The sequence below is a fragment of the Desmodus rotundus genome, chromosome 4 (genome assembly GCF_022682495.2).
Source record: "Desmodus rotundus isolate HL8 chromosome 4, HLdesRot8A.1, whole genome shotgun sequence".
Taxonomy (NCBI): Eukaryota; Metazoa; Chordata; class Mammalia; order Chiroptera; family Phyllostomidae; genus Desmodus; species Desmodus rotundus.
Window position 1 is genome coordinate 175,629,468 of NC_071390.1, and position 25,920 is coordinate 175,655,387.

Genomic DNA, 25,920 nt, shown 5'->3' on the forward strand with positions numbered 1-25,920 from the left:
GAGGGCAATCCTCCCTTGAAACAGCTGTGAAGACTTCAGTATGGAAAGGAGTGTATCAATGAGACCACAGTGAGGGCGAGTGAAAAAGGACATTAGAGAGGTAGACAAAGATTAGACCATGGAGGCCTTGGATGGTATGCTAAAGAACATGGGCCTTAGCCTGCAGGCAACAACTGGTAGTGAACTAGGAAGAGTTCCTTATCACGGAATTTTCCCTCTAACCAGAGAGATGGAATAAACAAATAATAAGCAAAGATCAGGTAGGGGTGTATAAAAGAGAATAGGTCAGATTTGAAAGAACACAGCTGTTAAAGCCAGAGAGGCCTCATTCAGATCTCAGGTGTAGTATTTGCTAGCAGTGTGAGCTTGGACAAAGCATCAGTTTCGGGGCCATTTGTGAGAAACACGCAGTGGGTCCCCAGGCCCTTGTCTATGGCTTGGCCTATTGTACTTGTTCAAAATAGCCTCTATCGAAGCATCTAGATGCTGATGCCAAGGAGAAGAGCTGCAAGGGGCAGACTAGGCAGTTGCTTTGCTGGCTCAAGAACAACAATATCAATGATAATGCTAGTGAATGTATATTGAGTTTTTGGCACATGCAGGAACTGTTCCAGAAGCACTATGCATGCATCAACCTTCCTATGAATGACACATTTCTATCACCCTGCTTTTGGAGATGAGAAAAATGCAGCACAAGAGAGGTTCAGTGACTTGGCCAGAATCACATACCCAACAAGTGGCAGAACCAGGATTCTAGTTTCCCTCTGTACTTACGCTCCTAATCATAGCCTTATACTGCTTTATAGTTGGGTAGTGCACCATAGCTGACCACCTTCTAGCAAAGCGTGTGACACATAGAAATTATACTGTTAGTATTTATTTAATATGTGGATCCAGGGTCTGAACTGAACTTTATCTCTTAGACAAGCACACTTTACTTCATGGTTGGGTACACAGAGGCCCAGTTTATCTCAGTGGAATCCAAAAGTCACCAAGCTACTCAGTAGTGGGGCCAGGTCAGGAAAACCAGGTCTCCTCATCTGCAATCTAGAGCTCCAGTCCTTTTGCCCAGGACTGGAGGGCAGCTGAGAACCGTGCTCTCTGTCAGAGGGGCAGGCTCCTTTGGTCCCTGGCCTATAATGGCTTATAATTCTCATCATCAGAAACATTCATTTTGGACACTTGGGGTTTTTGTAGGTACTATCACAAAAAAGTGATAAGATAGCATCAATTCTTCAAAATACTACCATTATTTATTACATTTGAATGGCACTATATAGTTCACAAAGCCTTTTGCAGACATTCTCATATAATATTTATCATTGCCTGCACTATACCTAGACCCTTAAACTGGGCTGATTCTCCCAGAAACACCCTCCTAATAACAAGCATCCAATATAAACAAATGCCAATGATACTAAATAGCTGCAATTCCAGGTAATCACTTAGGTCCATCCTTCCCCTTCCCACTTTGTCACATTATCTTTGGTTTAATTTCACCTCCTTAGTGTTACTTTTATCTCCATTTCCATCCCATCCATAAATGGCTTTTTTTCCTGACTGTATGCTTGGCATTGGGACCTCCACTCTCCTACCTGGGTTCCTGGTTAATTCATACTTTGTGTCTTGGAAGCTTACATAGTATAAGAATAAAGTCCCTGATCTAGGCATCATCTGTCCCAAAGCTGGTGATCTGCAACTTGTCAGATGCCTCTGTCTTGCTCAAGAACTAGCCTATAAAGCAAAGGTTTATGTATTTCTCAGATAAAGAAACAGGCTCAGAGAATCCATGTAACTTGCTTAGGGTTGTAGCAGAGACTGCTGGTTGTCCCTCAAAATCCATTTTAAAAATTATTTCTTATCAATGTAATTTGTGATTTTTAGTTGAAAACTTGGCCTGAAGTAAGACTACATTTCCCAGCCTCCCTTGCAGTTAGGTGTGGTCACATGACCAAGTTCCAACCAATGGAGGACAACTGTTTTGCACCCCTCCTCCCTTTCTTCTTCATCCTCTCTTCTTTTCTGGTGGCTGGACTGTGGACAGCATGCATGAATTCCAAGCAACCATCTTAAGGCATGAGCGAAAGCCACGTGTTAAGGATGTTGGTGCAATAAAATATAAGGTATCACCTTACCCTCCTCGGGCCACTTACTTCTGGATTCTGTTACATGAGAGATAAATGGATCTCTATCTTGTCTGAGCCCCTATTATTTTACATATTGTGTCTCAGAGTTGACATAAATCGGACTGATACAAGATCACACAGATAGTTACTAGCACAGCTGAACTTTTATGCTCCATTGTTTTGATTCTAAATTAAGTTGTTTTTATTTATACCTGGAACCTCCATCTACTTCCCTTTCAAGGCTCCTGTGAAGATGAAATGAAGAAACTGGTAAGAGAACATTTTGCAGACTGTTAAGGCCTCATTCATATGTGCACAGAAGCAGCATTTGGCATTTGTGGAGAGCTGTGGAAAAATACTTAATGTTTTAGCTTGCTTGTTGGTTGAACAGGTAGGGGGTGAAAAAAAAAGCAAAGAGCCATGTTGTGTTAGAGACCTGGATTCCAAATGAACCGGAAACCCCGTTGGCTAATTCTTGGGCCAAAAGATGCTTTTCAAGTGGGGAAGGATGAGTTAGTCCTGAACATCCAGGACCTCTCTGACTAGCTGTGGTTTAATGCTGCCCAAACTTTTGTGTAAATACACCTACACCTTAAGTAAAACAGGGAGGATTGGGGATCCATAACCCCCGAGTTGGGAGATTCTCTGTGTCCAGCGTCTCTTCACGAAGGAAATTGTATCAGTAAAAAGTCAAATTCCCAGTGTTGGAATTTGAGTCACTTTGGCAGTAAGTGGCCAGGTTTTCTGAGGCTTGTTTGCTTTATGAAGAGTATTGGGGTCAGGCTTTGCTGGCCAGAGGTCTCTGACCAGAGACAGGTCTTTACACAGGGCTTTTCATATTTTCTGTCTTCAGCTCAAATACCAAGAAGTATCTCCAGGATGTTTTTGCAAGTTTGCCTTTTCCTTTTGCAATGGGCAAAGGCCAACAAAAGCCAATGCTTAGAAGGTATGCACATACTCTGCTCACTTTGTTCAGGCTTTTTTTTTTGGAATATTCTGGAATTGTCTCCAGACCTCCTAGCATAGTTTAAGACTGATGATACCCTCTTGTGAAAAGATAGGGCAGAATATAGTCATTGTTTAAAAGCTGGGTCCAGGAATACAGTGATAGTTAGGAGCAGGGTGAGGAAGTCATTATTATAATAGTTATATCTAACCCTCACTGAACATACTTATGTACCAGGCACTGTGCTAGCCCCTTACATATTGTATTACTTAGTCCTTCTAGCAATCTTATGAGCCAGAATGATTAAAAATATTTCACAGGAAGTAGAACACAGCATCAGTAGGTGGGAACAGATGTTACCTTAGTGCTGCTTCTGGGTCCTGAAAGCTCCTTGCCTCTCCAAGGTATTAACTCTTTAGTTTCTGGATTATAGGGAAGTTTGGAGGGGAGAACAATCCTATCCCTTCCTCCTCTCCCCTCCTCTCTCCTCTTCTCCTTTCTCTTTTCTTTCCTCACCTCCCCTTTCCTCCTAACCCAGCCCTCTGTGGAGTGAGAGAGTGATTCTCCCACAGATGGACTATACTAGCAGAGGCTTCGAATTATGATTGTGAAATAAAACAATGTGAAACTGAATAAAAGCAAGTTGGATTTCAAGAGCGAGGGATAATGTAAAGAAAGATTATCTGTGATTGTTTAGATCAGGAGTTCTCAAACTTTTTGATCTCAAGATCTCTCTCTCTTTTTTTAAAGATTTTATTTATTTGTTTTCAGAGAGAGGGAAAGGCAGGGGGAAAGAGAGGGAGAGAATCATTGATGTGTGATATCACATTGCCCCCAACTGGGGACCTGGCTGCCAACCCAGGCATGTGCTCTGCCTAGGAACTGAACTGGTGGCTTTTCAGTTCCCAGGCTGGTGCTCGATCCACTGAGCCATACCAGCCAGGGCTCAGGGTCACTTTTAGTATTAAAAATATTGAGAACCTCAAGGAGATGTTACTTATTTAGGTTTATTTATATTTATGTATTAATATTATATATATGTGCACATGTAAACTGAAAAAATTAAATGTTTAATTTAAAATCATAAATTATAATATGCTAACATACACAATTTTATGAAAACAGCACTATATTTGAAAACAAAATCTATTTAGTGAGAAGAGTGTCATTGTTTTACATTTCTGAAAACATTTTTAATGTTTGGTTTAATAGAAAACATCTCCTCTCCTACTTTCTCCTGCACTTGATCATTGCAATAAGTTATTTTGGCTGAAATATTTGTAGAAAATCAATTTATACAGGTTACAGGTATATAGTTAAAAAAGGGGCATTGTAATTAGCAATTCAAATAATTGTGGATGCTTTTCTTTGGTAAAGGGGTAGTTTCTAAAAGGTCAGTTGCAATAGACTTTATTTTGTGTTACACCAAAATCCATTGGTCTGTCTTGACCTTTGAATGCATCCTTTACCCATGTATGGTTTTGTAACATTGTGTAATGGTTTGAAAAAAACATGAGGTCATTAAATTATTTAGGTATTCTAAATTAATTTAAGGTTTGGATTTTTTAACGTATTACCACCAGTCTCACCAGCAAAATCTAAGTATTGGGAATCTGTGCATCGCAAGATGGAGGCTACAAGGCCTTCAAACATCTAATTTTCACTTTTAAGCTGGGATTTTATCGTTGGCAACAGACACTGCCATTTTTCTTCCTTGACTAGATAGATTGCCTCACTTCATTCACTTCTAAGAAAGTGTTCGTCATATAACCACGTTCGAATAAACATAGTTTGTCAGCCATTCTCTCAAATAAACGTGGTATTCATGATGAAAAAAAAAAAGAAAAACAACACCAGTAGTTAGTTCAAGCTTGCAGTTCAAGCAGCTGCAAAGTTTTCGTCCTGCACACGTCTTTGCAGGTGTGTTTTTTGCACATTTCCCACTTAACCACACAACATATTAAAACATGGCTTGTAATGAAGAGTTGAGATTAAATACAATTAAGAAATTGCAGTGCTTTATTAACGTCATTCTTAAGGAAGACTAGCTTTTTTTCTCTACTTAAAAAAATGCCCTGCAAATTGTAAAATGGGCGAAAAATAGCTGAAGCTCAACTCTGCAGTTGAAATGTTAACTCAGTCTTCACATTCGCGACTACGCCTTCAATTTGACAAGTTGCTGCATCACAGGCAAATGTGCGAGCTGCAATTTCCTTCCCTGGCTTTGCATTCGGCAGGCATTCGGCAATACCAGCTCTGCAGTTTTCATCACGCTCTTCGCTTTTGAGGGGCCTTCTTAGCTAATGCAGGATGCTTCAGTGGCTTTTTCATCTTGGTTTATACTTATTTCTTGCTGTGTTTTTATGTAGGTACAAGAAAAATTTTGGCATTTCAAACAAATAACATTTGTACAATAATGTATTGTACAGATGGAGGAAGTTATAGCAGGTATATCCAAAGAAAGCTAATAAGAGCACAATAGAAGTACTAAGAAAAAAAAGACCTGAGTTAATCTCTGAAAATGCACACATTTACTCTCTAAAACTACAACATTAGGAAATTCTAGAAAACATGATAATACACAAACACACATCCTGTTAGCCATCAGTGATGACATCATCACATACAAAGAATCCGGAAAATCCACTGTACAGTCATGGAAAAATAAGAGTAAAGGAGGCAAATAACTCAATATTCTTATGGAAATAGCTTTTACCTTATAAGTCCCTTGAAAGGGCCTTGCAGACCTTGGGACCACACTTTGAGAACCTCTGGGTAGGAGCATTTAAGGCGCAAGTATTTTTACAGATTGGAAGAAACACGTTGTGTGAATCAATTAGTGCTGTAATTAAATTATATCAGAAGATATATCGAAGTCCTAATCCCCAGTGTCACAGAATGTAACCTTATTTGAAAGTTGGGTCATTGTGGCTGTAGTTAGTTAAGAAGAGATCACACCGGAGGAGGGTGAGACCTTTATCTAATGTGACTGCTGTCCTTCTACGCGGGGGACAGAGCCACACAGGGCAGGGGCGGCCATGGGACCACAGAGGCAGGGTTGGATTGCTGTAGTTGCAAGCCAAGGAAGGCCAAGGATTTCTCACCATCACCCGAAGCTAGAAGAGTGTCGTGGGACGGATTTGGTTGTTTTCAGGCACCCAGTTTGTGGTACTTTGCTGTGGCTGTAGGAAACTAATACAATACAACTGGCTTGTTCCGAACAGCCGTAGGTGAAAGAAACATTCATTTCTATTTCAAATTCAGGAAAAGCGGCTCCCTTATAATTCAAAAAAACTTTCTGCTAAAACAGAAACTACAACCCAATCTCTCCTGGCTGGTTACATTCCGAGGTCTACATGTTTATTCCCACCAATCAAGCGCTCTTCATAATCTGTCCAATCAGATGTTATGATCACCAGGGCCCTGGTAAACAGGTCACCCTTTGGAGTGCTGGGGCTGTTTTAAAAAAGACAAAACCTTCTCTTGCTCATAGGAGCTTAAATTAGCACATCGATGTTCTGATGTTTATCAGGATAATATGTCACTGGGACGGACCAGGGCATGTTCTGTTTGAGAGTGGACATCCTGAATCGTGCTTAGAGTAGACAGAAGAAAAGAAATAGTAACAATAACCTGCATGGTTACACGAGACTTTCATGCTGAACTCAGATGCATTTGTCTTAGTAGGTGTCTGCTCATATTCTCCTTAGAAACTACCCCATGACATCCAGTTCTACATTTTTGATTTTGGTTTTCTCCCATGCCCAGTATTTGTTGATCACATCAAACTTTCATAGGTACTGCCTCTCACCGAAGGGAAAAGTGAAGGCAAATGACTCTTACCCAAGGTGGGCTGCCAGCGATCACCAGCTGGCTCTGTTTAGCAGATAAGAAAATTCAGATGGCAAAGAAAGACAATTACATTGATGAATATGGGAGCACAAAGAGAAAAAACTATTAGCCAGAACAGTTTTGACTTCCAATCCCTGCCGCTTTAACAGGCAGCCCCCAGCTCCCCTCCCCTTTCTGCTGGAGCGCTCTCTCCCCCACCAGCCCTCCCAATGACTTCACCTTCAGAGGTTTGGAGCTTCCCCGCCTTGTTTAACTAATTCATGGTCACTCCATGTGGCTTACTCGGGTTTTACTCGTTCAGTACAGACACAAACTATTTTGCCACAATTAATGTTTTGGTCAACAATGTGCAGACTTAAAGCCCTGAGTTATATGACTAGGCAAATAAAACCAGACCACAAAATTTGGTCTACTTTGGTCGGCTGTGATTCACCCACATGGGCAAGCCAGCGGGCTTGCTGCTTTCCCCCAAACCCTAGGAAAATCAGACTGTTACACTTCTTTGTCCCTTTCCCAGATGCAGAGTTGGCCGGTCGAAATTTGGGGGCTCGAATATTTAATTTGTGTCATGCAGTGGAACGATTTCAACAGGTAGAGGTTGGTCAAGTATCCAAGCTGAAAAACATTCCCACGTCACTGAGAGAAGGAAGACGTTCCGGCCATCGTCTCTGCAAGGGAGTCTGGGAAATTTACAGAGTCCCGAAAGTGAGGTATAGTAGGTCTTGTTTAATGGAGGGGCTCAAACTAAAAAATAAAAATTGATTTTATGAATAAATATATTTTTCTTAAATGATTTAGAAAGCTCTGTTTATTCATTTACCGACAGTGTTTAGAATATATAGTAGCCAGTGTGTCTGCAGATATATTTATGTTGGACTGTTTGGCTTGGCTTCACCTCTGTAATAATTTATAACAGCTTCAATGTAAACCTACCACTGAGCAGGTCATAAAGGTCCTGGATTTTAACCATCACTGTTGCAGATAAACCCCCAGCGCTGGTTCCCACCACAGAGCCCCAAGCCCATCCCCATCCAGCCTGCGGAAAGTTTGCACACAGGGACGTTTAAATGCTGAGGAATTTTAATTCAGTTTCTCATATCTCAGCTTTGTGTTCCTTCTTGAAAAAGGATTTATTCATTTGTAAGAAATAAATCTTCAGAGGCAGTTGTTGCATAAAAAAGTACATTTTCACATGCTTTTTTAAAGTCATGAAGATTGACTTTATGCTATTATTCTCCATGCATGTAATAAACAGAAACAGGCATAAACGTGAGAAAATAATTCTTATTTTAGGTATTTTCTTAATTTGTGTCAATTTCAATCAGCTGATGAGAGGCATCAGTGTCTGGGCTGTAGTTTTGCTTTCAGAACTTTCTAGATTTGTAAGATATTTCTCAGATATTTCAGATTAGGTTTAGATATTTTTCTAGACCTTATACTGACAGAATCCTAATACCAACACTTCCTTACTGTTAATGCATTATATTTCAGTTATAAAATTAGTGAAATATTTTTAATACCATTTTTAAAAGTTAGTTTTAATGACTCATGTATTATATTAATTATTTTGGCAAGTAGAGGAAGCTATTTTTTTCCAAGGAAAAAACCCTCTAAAAATAGTCAACAATATACATTTGAGAAGGAATGAAGATTTTGGGGAGCGATCAAACTGACTGGGAAGCAGCCACGTAGCAGTGAGGGAAATGTGCACAGTCCTGCCCTGTATCTCTTGAAGAAAAATTCCTGGGAAGGGCGTTTCCTAACTGGGACCCTCTCCCTTCACTAATCTGTTGACAAAACTGTTCGTCATACTATTTAGCAGCATATATCGTCCCTACAGCCATTCCTCTGTCTATCAGAGCAATGTTTGCTGAACACCTACTCTGGGCCATGCTCTCTGGCAGCACTGTCTTTATGTCACATGATTTTGCAAACCGCGTGTAATTACCTGTTTCACAGATGCTAAACGTAAATAGCTGGAAGATTACTTAAGTTGCTCAATATCCACACAGCTAGCACGTGGCCGAGTCGCTATCTGAACAATTTCTGCCTGTTTCTGGAACAACGTTGGGTGGTCGTAAAGGTGGTATTGGCATAAAACAGATGAGCATCAGGGTCCTGATGAGGCTTCTCAGGAATAATACGGTCTTGGTCAAGTTGTTTAACCACTTAAGACCTCCGTTTCCTTTTGTTCACGTTGCAAGCATGTTTGTTTGCCCACCAGCTGGTTAAGATTCAAAGGGGACACTCAGAGAGTGGGGTTGGGTGCCGGACACCTCTTTCCCTGGGCGCTAAACTTGGAGCAAGAGGATACTCCTTGAGAGTCCCCAAATCAAAAATAAATGAACAACAATTACGTGCCTTTAATCTGTAAAAAATAGTTTTATAATACTTCATAAAAATCAATTTTAAAAAGGGAAAAATATAAAGACAATAATAATATATACCACATTATTTACTAATTCTAATATTTTTAACATCTGTCTATCTATCCATCTATCTATTTTTGTACAGAAAGGATACTACTTTACACAAATACTACTTTACCCTGCAAATTAAAAAAAAAATTATTGTTGACACTTTTACAAATGTCCCCCCTTTCCCCTCTTTTCCCTCCACCAAGCCCCGCCTACTGCAAATTTTTAGTAAAAACTTTGGTAGGAACATGTTTCCAGGTGCATAAGTAAATGGCTGCATAATGTTAGACGGATGGGTGTAGCTACGTTTACTGAACTAGTCTCATATTGATAAGTATTTAGCTGCAGGAAGCATTCTCGTCCATTTTCTCACTCATGTGATAAGCATCATAGGAATAAAACCTAGAAATGAGGTTGCTGAGTGAAAGAGAGTTCTTCTTTTAACTGCTACATTATACAAACCGCTCTCTAGAAGAGCTGTCTGAATTTACCCTTTCAGAATGTGAATACCCATTTTTCTAATCAGCACTGAATTTCTCTACTTTTTAAAAACATTTGCCAGCATAATATTTGGAAAATTTTGCATTTGAAAAATGATTCATTTATTACAATGAGAGTGAACACCCTGAAACTTGTAAAAAATGTTTGCACAGTTTTATATTTACAGAAATATTACAAAGATAATAGAGCATTCCCATAGACACATTTTCCCTACTATGAATATATGACATTAACGTGATGTATTTGTTAAAATAAATGAGCCACTATTGATACATTACCATTGACTAAAGTCCATGCTTCAACCACTTGTAGACATGGGGGCCCAACTATTTTCTTCAAGTGACATAAGCCTTCAGACTTGTGAGTTTGTAAGCCTATTCTCTTAAAAAATGGGAGCCTTGGGTGTGGTAACTTCCTGAGACCCCGCAGGATTGTCCTGTGGCTGGTCCAGTACAGGTATGCTCCAAGGCTGAGACAGGAGAGTCACAGAGAGGGGAGAATACTTGGCAAGGGTGGGGGATGACTGAGAGAAGGGGGCAGGAAGTGATGAGGCCCAGATCTCAGGTGAGAGGGGTGGCTGCAGTGCCCACTTGGATGAGAGTGCAGGTGGTGTGGGAGCCACTTTGGGGCGGCCCCAGCAATCCCACATCCTGATACTTGCACCCTAGTGTTGCTCCATCCCCATTACATCAATGTTGATCTGGTGGCCAGTAGCATGTGAAGAAATGATGGTGTGTCGCTTCAGTGATTATTTTATAAAAGGCTCCTTTCCCAGCTGTGCTCCCTTTCTGTGATCACTGATTTTGGAGAAAGCCAGCTGTCAGTTCCTGAGAACACTGAAGATACCTCTGGAGAGGCCTATGGGATGAAAAGGAGAGGCCTCTGGCCTGACAAAGAACTGAGATGTCCCAATGATTATGGGAGAGAACTTGGAAGTAGATTCCCCCTGACCCACCCCCACCCTGCCACCCCAGACGTCACCTGACTGCAGTCCCAGTTGACAGCATGACTGCTATATTGTGACTCGTCCTGTGCCAGCACCACCCAGTGAAGACACTCAGGAGTGCCTGGCCCGCTGAAACTATACATGTCCTTTTAAACTAAGTTGTGGGGTAATTTGTTGCATGACAATAGTTAACTACTACAGGTGGATATGGACAAAAATAAATATAGAGAAAAAAAAGAAAGCATTACTTTTTTTCTGGAAAGAAAAGTTTGACAAAATCTCCAGAAATGTTGCTTAAATCAAAACACTTGGGCTTTTCCACCCTGTATATGTCAATGGTAGTGCAATTGGCTAAGATATACATCTTTAACGTTTACATTTTACAGCCCTGCTTTTAGTTGTCTTGTATAAACCCTCCAGCAGAATAAAGCACCTTTAACTCACAGATAAAAAAATTCATATTGATTAGCTAATTAATGCCTTTTGGCCCCAAATTTGCTGCAAGTAAGAGGTTTCAGTAGAATTATTTCAGGTCATTGATGAGTTCTGAGTTAGTACAATGGAAAAGAACAGGGAAACAAAAGAAATGAAACACCCCCCGGGGGTCTAGCTAAAGTTGGAGGCCATCCATCTGAGGTATCCAGCCCCCTGTGTGGTGGGGTTTTGCTCTGCAGCTGTGGTGGAGGCAAGGGGTACAAGAGAATTGAGGATACCTATGGACAAGGGTAGTTCAGGTAAGTCACAGTGGATGCCTTGCTAAGGATTTCTCTGCAGCCAGCCTTGTGCTGGTCACATGCCTGCCTGCCTCACTGTGACAGTGCATCTGGGCTCATCCGGACTCTTGTCCCACCCTGAGGTTTTCCCCTCACTTTTTGGTCTGGTCCTTGTCATCGTAGGCTTATCACTGTTTCCTGAACTTCCGTTCGAACAGCTCCAGACAACCCGGTGAGGTCTTCCAGTCATGGACTGTTTCCCTGAGTTGAAGTCCAGGAAGCCTAAGTGATTGATACAGAGTCCCACAGCTAACCAGTGGCAGAGCCAGGCCTGGACTTGGAACTCCTGGCTCCCTGACCTCTGCCAACGTGCTTTTCTGTCTTTTTTTAGGTTTTCCTCATTATGACTATGGCAGACCAGACTCAACAGGTACACTGGGAGCAGGCCACTGAAGGATGATCAAATTGAGGTACATTTAGGATTTGTGCATCCTAACATCTTAAAATGTTTTTCTAACATTTGGGGTTTGGCATAGCAAAGTGTGCCAAGGTTCGTTCCTTTCATTTTTAAACCCGCATGTATTTTCAGGGAAATTAAGCTCATATGTTTCTGATTCATTTACTGTATAACTCATCAAAATATTGTTTTATAACAGTTCTTGGCAGTCCATGAACCCTTTGAAAATATGGACTTTTCCCCTTTTGCTACCGAGGAAGCCATGTTTTAGCAAGAGCACAACACCAATTAACTCCAAAGGATTTTCTGAGTTTCACATGAACACTGAAGACTTTATTGGGTTCTCTGTGATCAGCAAGAATGCAAGTCAACAAATTACCATGGAGCATTCACCATGCATTGGATGTTTGGGGATCCAGACTTGTAAAGACGAATGAGAAGCGGCCCCCAGGTGTCAAAGAGTTGTCGTGCGGGAGACGGATCACAGTGACAGCCGAAATACTTGTCGAGCACTTCGAATGTGTCTGCCTCTGGGAGAAGCCTTGCGTGAATACCTCGCGCAATCGTCTCAACCACTGCGTGTGCTGCCATGCTCACCTGACATAAAACACTGAGGATTAGGGGGTTTACGGGGTCAAGTTGTACAGCCGTTTGGCAGTGGGTCCAGGAGACAGCCTCTGACAGTTTGATTGCAGAGCCCAGACTTCTAAGCTGTTATGTAGACTTGGAAATGAAGATCCAGTGAGGCTAAACCGATGTCCAGCTTGGAGGTAGAGATGGAACCTTGTTAATAGCATATAATTTATTTCTATTTAAACTCCAATTCTGACCACAAAACTATTTCCTTCTGGCGTCTTCGCTTGCATTTTGGACATTCTTTGTCAAAGGTCATGATTATGAAGTAAAAAGTCTAGCAAAAGCCTTCCGGGTAGCTTACGTGGGGTGTCAACTCCGTGGCCACCTGGGGTGTTTCTCCTCCTACAATGGGGGCTTCTCGGAAGAACTCTGCAGGTCCACGCTGCACGTGATAATCTCACACTATGCTTTCTCTAGGCCAATTTTGTATGAGATTATCATGATTTACACTGATAATATAAGAAGAGCACCATGTTTTACTTGTTTCTTTATGCCAGACACTGCTAAGTGCTTTCTTTAAATTACCTGATTTTATCCTCACAAAACCCCCACGAGGAATGCAGTGTCAGCTCCTCATTTTCTGGATGAGGAAACTGAGGCATGGAGCAGTTAAGTATAAACCACTAAGAGACAGCAGTCTTTTATGTTCAGTGACATGGGACTTGAAAAATGAACTAATGATAAGGGATGACCAGTAAAAATGCACCTTCAGAATATTCAAGTTTTATAGAATGATGATGGAATAGAATGATGGAATGGAAAAGACCTACTTTATAGAGCCAGTGTTTCTCAAATACAGAACTGAAAGTATAAAAATAAAGAAAAATAGTCATATATATATACACAATGTAAAATATGTATATATGTATATGTGTGTATAATTATGCAGCATAATATTAAATGAGAAATGTCATGGAGGTATATAGATGACAGCAACAAATTTGTAAGGATGGAGATAAAACAAGATGCTATGAGCCTTGTAAACTATAGGGGTTCCTTTGCACTGGTGTGTGTGTGTGTGTGTGTTAGGTGGTAATAACTGTCAGCCCTGCTCCTAAGCTGCATGAGGTGTGAGATAAGAGATCCTCCACTTGAGAAGGCTACAGAAAAAGTGGACTTGGAAAGAGTGCAGTAGGTCTCTAGACAAGGTGATGGAGTGAACATCTGGGAAGATGCTGGGAATCCAGAGGATAGTCTTGGTTGCAGGTGGGGAGTGCCAAGGCATGACAGACAACAATGGAGGGAGAACATGTTGGTCACAGTCCTCATAGGAAAACAAATTCCACTCAGATGGTTCAACTTTGGAGATTTAAATGAAAGGGAACCATGTTTAAGGTATAGACGAGGTTGAAGGAACAAGCAAGGGAGGCTGAGGCACCCAGAGACTAGCACTAGTGGGCAGTCATTAGTACCCCTAGGTCTGAGGGAACAAGTGGAGGAAACAGAACTGAAGAGGCCAGTGAAAGCCGGACCATGACAGAAGAAATAACTGTGGGAACTGTGGTCCAGAAGGAGTAGAGCCACTGCAGGGAAGAATAAATGCTCCCACCGCTCCCTCTACTGATGCTCTGATTTTTCTGCTTGGCCCTCCCAATGGGGGTACCCAACAGAAAGTCAGGGCGCAGGAGCGCTGGAAGCTGCCATACATAAAAGCTGCATTCTAGGCAAAAGTGGACCAGAGAAGGGCTAATCATGTGTTGGGGGGGGGTGAATATAGGCCGGCCAGTCGAGAAGAAAATGTAGTTGGACTTCGTCAGAGAAGGGATGTGCAGAGACGTCTGGGAGTTATAGTCTGGATGATAATTAAGGACTGAGTTCGAGTTGGATGACAGGCAGTGTGGCTTGTAGTCTGCATCAAATGTGCTAGAGAGGGTGTGAGCGTTCTCCTCCTTGCCTTAATGAAATCTGGCTCATATTTCAAAATCTACATTTTGATTGTCTTTGTGATAAATTCGCTGAGAGCTCATGTTTTCTTCTCTGCTCAACAGAATTGCTATGATGGAAGCTTTGGAGATGGGACATGGTCATTTTCTGTCACTTGTGTGCAAGGGAAAAAATGAGTAAAGGTGGGGCCAAGCTGGTTGCAGGCAGATGTCTGCAATTGCTCAGTATAACCCGAGGGCTCTGCAGAAACCATAAGGTACTTTCCTCCTTGGGAAGAACCTGAACGCTTTGGTCCAGTTAAGCATGAGCTAGGTGTGATAACTTTTTGAGGGCTTTCCAATGTCAAAGACTTTGCTTTGTTCCCCATCACAATGCCTCTTCCAGTCAATCGCTTTTCTGTCTTAAATTAAATCTTGATAAGAAATTAATATTGAATATAAAATTTATACTTACCAGATCACCTATTTCACAAAGCCTTTCCTGTTCAGACTCCCAAATAGAAATGGGCCAAAGATTGTTTTGTTTTTATTAGGATCTTATCTTTAATCAATTAAATAAAAAATCAAGTTAGGCAGATTATTCGAGTATCCAACATGAGAAGGATGCTCTGTAGCAGGGGTGTCAAACTCATTTTCACCAGGGCCACATCAGCCTCATGGTTGCCTTCAAAGGGCCAAATGTAATTTTAGGACTGTATAAATGTAACTACTCTTTGACAGTTACGTGAGAGCTCAGCACTGCCGCTGGGTAGAAACAAGCTGCTGGGCCAGATAAAACAAGCTGGAGGGCCAGATTTGGCCCTCGGGCCTTGTATTTGCCACCTGTGCTCTGGAGAATGTACAAGATTCATGTCCTGTCCTAGGAAGCAAATGATCTACATGCGTATCTATGAAATGACTGCGAGAGATTATGGTCTTGGCAAGAAAAGAAATGTCAAACTGATTAGGACAATGTTATCATTGGATTAAGAGAATAACATTTAGCATCATTCACTGATAGATTTCATTCCAAAGGCATGAACTTGAACTTAGAGTTTCCTTATCTGTAAGATGAGAATAATGGTATCTATAATTATTAGGATTGTATTTACTCTTCCTCAATTGTGGGCGGTGCCGCCCCCTTGCAGGACATTTGTAAATATATAGGGCATTTTACTTTGTATCAATCGCAGGGGATGTTACTGGCATTAAGTGTCCACAGACAGTGTTAAGCAACATCCTGCAAGGTGGGGACAGTCCTGCCCAATGACAAAGTATCCCATCCAGAAATGCCAATAGCATTCCCATTGGGAGTCACGGCATTTTCTCCCTGCTGGTTCTGCATTTTCCCTCTGGCAGGTGCTTCACTGCGTCTCTTGCTCTGCCCCACCACCCTCAGTTCTACTGCGGGTGACCCGTAACTTTGCTGAGGAGCACTCTGCCTTTTGATGGCTGGATGGAAACAGAATGGCCTTTGCATTTGGATCTATTGGAGCAAAATCCCCATGTCTGCTGCTCTTCAGTCGTATGCCCGTGAGAAAGTGATGTAGCTACTCTGAGTTTTAAGTTACTCATTCAGAGAACAAACTGAACGACATCTTCATCTAGGTTTTGAATTTTTTTGGACTAGAGCAGAGTAGACTAATATTTAAAATAAGTCCTACCTCACAGAGTTCTTACGAAAATTAAAAGAGATAATGCCTGCAAAATGCGTCATATTGAATGGGACACATGGAAGACATTTAATCAGTGGTGGCTACTATTACCTTTCTGGGGAGTGAATGTATTTGATATTCCATGTAATAAATGAGACACTGGAGGATTCATTCTCAGAATATCTCACTGAGCCTAGCAACGGTTTGCAAACTTTTGGCAGCAAGAGGAGGCAAATACGTTAAATTTTATAAATCTGAATAATGAAATCATTTGAGAGGCGGCTGAAGGTTAAGAGGCTGAGTGGGGGAGGAAATGTTATTCTATCTGAACGCGTTCACCTAATCATGCTCACTTTAGGATAATACCAGGTTGTATTCTCCTGAATAGAGGATTTCATGCCCAATTTCCAGCACTTGCTCCCAGAAAATGGCCTCCTCTGTAACAAGGCCACTGTACCGTCCGACCCTTGCCGCGAGCTCTCAGGGTGAAGCATTCAACCTTGATCTTGAACTTCCTAGATTGGGCAAGCTTGCCAGGCCCAAAATGCTGTTGTAGCATATTTGACTGTGGAATTCAACAAAGTACAGCTCTTCTGAAATAATTGACCAGCACTAAAATATTTCATCTCCAAGTGAGACTTTTGTCATTCTTGCAGCAGGAAATGGTTCTCTGCAAATATTTGGAAACGCTGTGGAAACTCTGAGGCTCTCATCCCTGGCAGCCCGTCGGGCTCGCAGGCTGTAAAAGACATCATGCCTTCCTGAGCAGAATGGTTTAATTCCTAAATGTTTGTCACAAGTGAAAATATGCGGGCTGACGTCGAAGAGGCAAGCTCTTCCAGTCCACTTTAAGGAGGCCCTGCTTGACATTTGACCCCCGCAATCCTATAAACGGCAGCAGAAATTCCCTTTCCACTTAAACTGCATCTGCTGGGCACAGTTTCAATAAAGCAGCGATTCATGGAAAGGTTTCCCCTTATTGCCAGTGTCAGAGTTCTCCTTGTTTAAGCTCGCTGTTGGCAAACGGTGCCTGGCCTCGGCTGTGAACTTTGCCTTGTTGCCTCACCTCTGCTCGGCAGAAATAGACTTTACGACCCATTGTAGTCTGTATCAAAGCTCTATACTTACATAAATACAATAAAATGGAATGGAGTGAAACTGTGTATTGTGTCTATCACTGAAATTAGTCTCCATACATGCTAGTAAATGTTCTCTGGGAGTCCTTGAAAAGTTGTTTTTTTGTATATATTTACCTGAGTACACAAAAAAGAAATATACATAAATAAATAGATAACCATTTGTTTGGGAATTGGGAATCTTGGATTTAAAAGCTTTCTTTTCCTCTTTGTTTGCTGGAAAAACTTGGATACTTGACTGGGGGGGGATAATTTCTAGGCTTTTTCACTGTGTCATTGAGGAGAGATGGCAGAGAGTTTGAGTACGTTGAGGGATGCGGGAGGAGAGGTTCAGTTTTGTGAGGAAGGCAATTATTTCAGCCTTGCATGTGATTGAGTTTGAGATCACACTGGGGTATTCTTTTTCTGTGACTTTGCTATGGTCCTGGGATACTCAAACAGGAAATGAAAGTTGGGTATCATCCATGTTTCGATGAAAGTTGAGGCATGAATGCACTCGCCGAGGGCCAGCTCATAAAGTGAGAAGAAAAGAAGGTCAAGGCTGGAACCCAGAGGAATGTCAGCACTAACTGGGTGATTAGAGCAGGGAAGAACAGTGCAGGAGGGTGACTAATAATGCGTAGCACGGTGGGTGGAAAATGGGGAAAGACTTGTGTCGAGAGAGATATCCCGAAAGGGAGTAGTTACGCCTGGCAGATGCGTCCGAGGAGTTCAGGAGTGTAGATTGGAAACCTGTTCACAGTTTCTGTGATCTGGAAGGTTGTCAGTGGCTACGTGGAGCAGTTTCAGTGAGGTGGAAACTGGGCTGGAGCAGGGTGAGGAGCGGAGTTAGGTGGCACAGAGAGAAGATGAATTATGGCTGTAGGACTCCTGTCTTCAAATATTTGAACAGATCTTATGGCAACTACAGATTAATTCCCATCTATCCAGCCTCCACAGGGCAAACCAATGAATAATGTGAGCTCACTCTGGGTTATAGTTTAGAAGGTATGTCTAGCAATTAAAATTATTATAGAAGTGAAGCGGTAGCCTTAGAAAGTAGTAAGGTCCCATTATAGCATTCATTCACCAGTGGATAGAAACCACCAGTGAAAGGGAACATAGAGATGGTTTGTTCCATTCTATCTCTTTGATTCTGTGAATCTGTTCTGAAATCTTCAAGTGCAGGGCTCATTGTCCGTGCAACATGGGTAGACAGCAGCTCACACCCTTATTCATCCTTCCCAGGCCACAGAGGCCAGTTAGAATGGTTATTATCTTTTCCTGTAATGTCCAATTTCAATGAGACAGAGTTCACTGGAAAGGCCTTGTGGTGAGCTGCTGAGTATTGAGCTCAGAGTTGAGAAAGCCCAGGACTGTCTCAGACTTTGCAGGGACTCACCAGGGGATCCTCCCAACTTCTCTAAACTCACTTTTCTGGTGCTTTGGGAGAGGACCTTCGTCATTTCTGTGTATCTGCATTGCTTCACTAATTGATTAAAGGAAAAATAAACACATCTGGGGTGGAGACCTGCTTCTTACATGGGATCAGACAATCTCCAGCTTCTGGGTTTCTCAGTGGGTATCTCAGAGGGAGCTAATGGTCATGCTTGCTCAGAGTTTTCTGGACTGTGAAAACTGCTCTTAGACATCACAAGGTCTAGGTCAGGTGCTTTGATGGCAAAAAGAGAGCAAACACTCCATTTCGAAGGGTAAAGAAAGTAGGAACTAATGAGAAAATGTCATGGAGAGAAGGCCAGAATAAGAACTTCCGGGGCTGCAAGCACCAATACATTATGGGGTCCCATCTCCTTCCTTCCGTATGTAACTTACAAAAAACTCAAAGCCATATGATAAATCTAACAACAGCAAAGAGAGTCCTTGTTTTTCTAATGATAATGATTTTGACAATTTACAATGAAATTTAAAATTTTTAAATAATGATATTCACGCAGTGTTTGCTTACCCCTAAAGAAACCCCTTACTGTATGTCTCTATGTGCACTGAGCACAGGACTGTAAGCTTGACGACCCCAAATGCAGGAGCATCTCTGATAACAAAGGACGGTGTGTCTTTCACAATGAATTGGTTGAAGGATAATTTAATCATGCATTAAGCAATTATTAAGCAGGTATTGTACACTAAGTACTAGATAGAGGGATGGGAAGTGAATGAAACAGCCAACATCCCTGCCTCAAAAGACCCAGAGAAGAGAGAATCACGTTAAGTGTCTTTATTTCTTAAAGTACAACATAAAAAAAAGATCTCCATTTCTTGCTTCCTTGAGTTACTGTGAGTCTCAGGTGTTCTCTTAGTAGAATTCTAAAATATTAAGCTTGAACTACATTATGTTATTTCTGGAGGTTGTTTCAAATGCAGCCAACTCATGGATGTACAAATAAATCAGGCAAGTGAAGAGTTTCAGAAAATAACTTGTTTGATACAGTAAAAGCTTGATGTTCATTTATGTTATATACTCAATTTTTTTATAAATCCCCATGTTTGCTCATGGTCCCATAACTCATGATATCAACCACGCCATTTAATAAAACTAAATGAGTATGTAGGAGAGGAAATATGTATCTGTATGTGTGTCTGCACATGCACATATATGTACACATGTGTATGTGCATGTGTACAGGAAGAAACTTCTTTTGAAAACAAAAAAATTTAGCTAACCTGTGGACATCCTTTTAATTTCTTTGCTATGGAATAAATATGTCCCCCCCCCAAAAAAAATTCATATGTTAAAGCTCTAATGCCCAATGATGGTATTTGGAGGCAGGGCCTTTCGTAGGTAATTATATCATGAGGGTGAAGTCTTTCTGAATGGGATCGGTGCCCTTATAGGAAGAGACGCAGAAGAGATGGTCTCTCTCTGCTGTGGGCAAGTTCAGAAAGAAGGTGAATGTCTATAAACCAGGAAGGGTGCTCTCATGAGACACTGAACTTGCTGGCACCCTGATCTCAGACTTTCCAGTCTCCAGAGCTGTGAGAAAAGAATGTTTGCTGTTTGCGCCAATCAGTCATTATATTTGTTATAACAACTAGAACAGACTAGACAATAATTGGTACGGAGAGTGGGGTGTTGCTATAACAAATACTAAAAATGTGGAAGAGGCTTTGGAACTGACTGATGGGTAAAGGCTGGAAAAGTTTTAAGGTGCATCCTAGAAAAAGTCAGTATTTCATGAAGAAAATTTTAAAGGTGGTTCTGAGGAGAGCTCAGAAAGGCAAGAGAAGGACTATCTAAAGAGAAAGCTTCTATCTTCCTAAGACATTTGTGTGTGTTCTGCTTATATATTCTTCAAAGAATAATAAATTCTCATGTACAGAATGCTGGTAGAAATGTGGATGGAAATGGCCATTCTGATGAGGTCTCAGATGTAAATGAGGACCATGTTACTGGGCAAGGGAAGAAAGGTGATCTTTGTTGTAAAGTGGCAAATGTTTTGGCTGAATTGTGTTTATGTTCTTGTGTTTTATGGAAGGTAGAACTTGAAAGTGGTACAATTAGAATTTAATTGCTTGGTTCCTCCTGACTGCTGTGGTGAAATTCAGAAGGAGAGACACGAATTCAAGATGGAACTGCTAACCAAAAAAAGAACCAGAATGCAAAAACTTGGAAAATCCTCAAACTGTCTGTATTACAAAAAAAAAAAAAAAAAAAAGAGAGAGAGAGAGAGAGAGAGGGAAAGCACATTTGGAAGAGAACACTAAGAACATGATGGGCGTATCATTTGATAAAAAGCTTTATTGCCAGTGTGGAGTGAACTAGAAAAGTACTAGAAGTGAACCTAGTACTAGATGGAGGGATGGGGACCTAATCAGCCATCCTGGCAGGGCCACTGCCAGTTTCAGCTGAAGGGGATGGAGACAGGATGGAATTGAGGAAGGCTCTTGCACTTGGATTTCACAGGACAGCACCACAGAAATATTTAACCATGGACCTACACTATTCTTTAAGACAAGGGAAGAATGACCCCAAAGGCAATTCAGAAATTGTCAGGGTTGCCTTCAAAATTTCAAAAGGGAGAGTCATCACCTTGATTTCAACAGGTCAGAAGGCTACCTGGGGCTGTGAAGTGGGACCTTCACCTGGCAGAGTTGTGAAGGCAGGATCTCCACCCTAGTGGGTCTGGAAGACAGAGCATTGAGCCAATGAGGATTATTCTCAAGCCTTAAGATTTCATGGAGTTCGCTTTGCTAGGTTTGGGACTTGCTTGAGACTCATCACTCTCTTTTACTTCCAGCTTCCCCCTTTTGGAACAGGAATGCCTATCCCATGCCCGTCCTGCCATTGCGTTTCAGAAGCACATAACTTATTTGGTCTCACAGATTCACAGCTAGAGAGGAACCTTGCCTCAGGATGAAGAGTGCCTGGAGTCTCATCCATATCAGTTTTAGATGTTTAGAGTTTAGATGAGACCTTGAACTTTACAGTTGATACTAGTATGAGTTAAGACTTCTGGGATTGTTAAGGTGAAATGAATGTATTCTGTATATGGAAAGGACATAAATTTTGAGGTGGTGGAGCAGAATACTATTACTTGAATATTTATGCCCCCCTAAGTTTGTATGTTGAAGCTCTAATTCCCAATGTATGGTATTTGGAGGTGGGGCCTTTTGGAAGTAATTAGGTCATGAGGTAGAGTCCTCATAAGTGGCATTCGTGCCTTTATAGGGGGATGAAGACACCAGAGCTCTCTGCTGTCTGTCATGAGAAGGTACAAGGAGAAGAATGCCATCTGCAAAGCAGGAAGTGGGCTCCCCTCAGACACCTTATCTACTGGCACCTTGATCTTGGACTTCCAGCCTCCAGAACTGGGAGACCTAACTGTTTCTTATTTAAGCCTCTCAGTCTGGTAATTTGTTACAGCAGCTAGAAAACTGTGTGAGAACCCTGTGAGTAAGGGACTGAATGTGATAAAAAGCAGGAAATACGAAGAGAACAGAAATAAATTCAGTTTGGCTGTAGTACAAAAACAAAGTGTGGCTACCCTTAACTCATACTTCGGCTCTTCCTGTATCTTTCCTGAGACCCCCTCACCCAGTTTTAAATTAAATGTCTTAGTGCTCATCAGGGTATAGACGGGAAAGAATATGTGATTTAAGAAATGTTTTTAAACTGCAGCTGAATAAATTTTTTAAAAATGTAATCACCAAAAGCATGCACACCGGCCATCATTTTGAAATTCCTGCCCGACTTTCAGAAGACAGGGCAAAGAATAACACAAGGCAACTCAAGGTGACAAAAAAAAGGATCCAACATGGCTGCATGAACATTGATCAAATGCAACCTACCAGCCACAGAGTAGGAAATTCTTAACATCTCTCTTTTCTCTCCTATGTCGTGAAGGCTCCACGGCCCCAGCTAGCTGATAGCGTCACAGAGGTGCTGACAGGCTCCCAGCTGTGGTGTCATTAACTCAGTGTGCTTCCGCAATTAGCCTATCGGAGTCTGGGGACTAGCATTTCTCCTAGGGTCACAAGGCATAAAGGACCTGGCCTGTCAGTCCTTGTCTGGCTGGGACCCAGTGTTGGCAGAGGGGATGTCACAAAGCAAACGGGGACTGTGTCTTTAAGCAATGAGAGTAAACAGGTCTCTGCTTGTGAAGCTGAGTGCATATTAAGCTAAGCTGTCCAGCACTTGACTTGGAGCAAGGCCCCCTTTCCTGTGTACATTCATTTTATTTTATGGCCATGTAAAAGCAACTCTGTGGCGCTGGCGGCAGTGGGAAAATCAACAACGCTATAGAACGACCCACAACCAAAAGCAACCAGAAAAGAAAACAGCAGGAGAAAAATACGGAGGCAGATCCCCCAATCACCTCGGCGAGCCACGGCCATGTCAAAAGTGAGAATAATTGATCTTGACAGAGAGGAAAGTAGTAATTGGAATGAAACTTGTTTGAATAACAGCTTAAATGTTTCTTTCCTTGCTTTCCAGATTACACGCACTGCAAAGCTGGACTGCGTTCTCCTGGCTGGTTCACAGAGGACATTCTGTGTCCAAGGGGCTTGTGAAGGGAGGAAAAACAAAACAGCTTGTGAATTTGCCTCTCTCTGCATGACCGTGGGGCCTGAGTTCCAGGCCCACATAGACAATTTATTGATACTTTATTCCGAAGCTCATCTGCTGTCCACGTCGCTCACAGACGTGTCCACTGTTGAGATGTGGAGAGGCTGCATGGCGTCCGGGTAAGAGTGCTTTGTCTACTCAACTGGTTAACACAACTGAAATTAAAACTTTCCCCCAATCTTGTTCCTTTTCACTAGTTTCTAATCACAGTGAGTGCAATGGACTGAATGTTTACGTCTCTGTTAAACTCAGAGGTTGAAGTCCCATCCCCCAAGGTGGTGGCATTAAGAAGTGGGACTTTGGGGAGGTGATTAGGTCCTGAGAGCAAGCCCTCATGAATGAGATGAGCTCTCTTATTAAAGTGAGCCCAGAGCAGTTGCGCCCCCTTCCACCACGTGAAGTTACAGCGAGAAGACTGCCACCTGTGAGGAACGGGCCCTCGCCAAACCCTGGCCCCGCTGACGCCTTGACCTTGGACTTCACAGCCTCCTGAGGGGGGGGGGGGAGTCTGTTGTGTATAAGCCCTCCAGTCTATTGTACTTTGGTGTAGCTGCCCGAATGGACTGAGGCAGTGAGTGAAAGTCCTAATTCCACAGTGGGCCCTGGTTGGCCTTCTGTGATTGTCCTTGCTGACTGCCATTCCAGCTTCTCTACTCTCTGCCCTGCATGTCAAACATTTGTGGGTCTTATGTGACCTGGCTACTCCTGTTTCTCTGATCATCTCTCCTTCTGTGCCACCCTCTATTCATAAACTCCAGCCACGTGGGCCTTTGACCTTCTTGAATCTTCCAGGTTGGTTCTCTAAGCATTTGCTTTTGTTGCTCCCTTTTTCTGGAGTATTCTTCCCCCACCTCTGCCCTGTCTTTACATGGCCAAATTCTTCTTCATGTTTGGGTTCAACTTGCACGACCAAGGTCATTTTCCCTGGTTCCCTCCCCACATAAAACAGGTCTTCTAGAACAATCACATTAGGCTGTACAAGCTGGTTTCTAAAAACATCGTGATCATTTATTTGTCCACTTGTTTATCATCTGCACTTCCCCTGGTTCATGGCCACAATGGAATCTTTATGAGAGCAGAGACTTTCTCTGTTATGCGATCTTATATTCCCAAGTGTGGTAGGAGCTCCACAGACATATAAGTAAGTGGTCTTCAGGACGTGGCTTGTCCTGCCCTGCTTCCTTCCTTTTGGCCAAGTCACTGTCTCCTCCTCCAATTAGTCAACTTGCTTAGTCAGCACTTTGTCCTCTTCAAAGACTCCGTCCACATGCTCTGTCTTTGTGGAGCCTTTCAAATCGGGCTGGGGGTCCAGCAGATTTTTGTGGCTGTCTGACCCCTGGCAGGTCCACTTTTTACAGCAATCACCGTGTTATATTGCAGTTGTGTGTCTATGGGTATAGCCTGGCTGGAGGGTGTGTGCTTTTTGAATTTAGGGATTGTGTCTATCTATAAATCAACAAGGCTAATGTAATGAACATATGTGAAGGTGCTTAGAAGTGTTTGTTGAGTAAATTAATAGTCATTGGCTCAGTCGTCTAGGCTTCCAAAGGGAGGCTCTGCCGTTGTTCGAAGGCTCCATGCTTAATGGTTTTTCTCACGTGATCCCACTCAGAGGTACCCCATCATTTACAGCATCAGCACTGTTTGGGGACCTTACACTTGGCAAATTATAATAGCTGTCTAACTCACTCCCTGTCTCCTACCTTCCTCCCTCCAACCCCTAACAGAAGGAAAAGCCTTATTTTTCTATCATGGGCTCTCTCCTTTAATTCTCAGGCAATGGGAGAGAAACAATTAAAATAATTGTTCAAGTTAGCAAAAACTCTTTTAGGCTTCCTCTACAACCTCTCAAATTTGTCTGCCACTCTCTTACTCTGTTTCTCTGTCTCATTTTTCTTCTCTCACTGCTTCTCTGAAACCAAGTAAATGCACTCTGTACCTTCTACAAACCCTCTCCTTGCTGCCGGTGAAAAATGGCACCATCCCCAGGTCTGGATCTCACTGGGGCTGGGGGATTAGGGTCTCGGCTTTAGCCTTGTGCTTTGGCTACGAGCTCCTGAAGGGCCTTCAGCAGGGCTCCTGAAAGAGTTTTCCGTTGCTGCCTTTGCTCTTGATAAGTGTTGCTTAACATCTATGCTGCTATTGACCCTCCAGTGTGCAATACATGACTGGTATGTCCCCTCTGTGCATTCCAGAAGGGAAGCACTCCTGTGACAGTCACCTTTATTTCTAGCAGATTGCACACAAGGCCATGCACGTGTTCCTAGTATTTGACCAGGGGGACAAGAAGTAACTTACTTCCACCCTCTTAGGAGCATGGTGGTGGGCATCTAATGGATGCTCAGGAAGTATTGGCTGAGTGATTGATGGATTATTCAGTAACTTCTCACTCTTTCTGAGTTTATAACTCAACTCCACCTCCGTCTTTCTCCAGGGAGCAGTCTGTCCTGGATGACTGTGGTTTCTGCAGTCACACTCCTTAGACTCTACCAGACTCTCCTGAAGGCTCAGCTGTGAGTATTATGAATCTACTTGGATCTTATTTCATTGGGAATCTGTGGTACCTTCAATCTGGTTCATCTGTAATTAAAGGCATCTGGCTTCATATCTAG

At 42.2% G+C, this 25,920-nt stretch overlaps 1 long non-coding RNA gene across 1 annotated transcript; it reads left to right on the top strand.

Moving 5' to 3' along the window:
* Nucleotides 1-2,055: 2,055 nt before the first annotated feature.
* Nucleotides 2,056-25,810, top strand: LOC123478031 (uncharacterized). The gene is made up of 4 exons (XR_006653130.2): nucleotides 2,056-2,396; nucleotides 11,893-11,971; nucleotides 23,177-23,427; nucleotides 25,743-25,810. It is a non-coding gene; the product is annotated as an uncharacterized lncRNA (long non-coding RNA).
* Nucleotides 25,811-25,920: the final 110 nt, after the last annotated feature.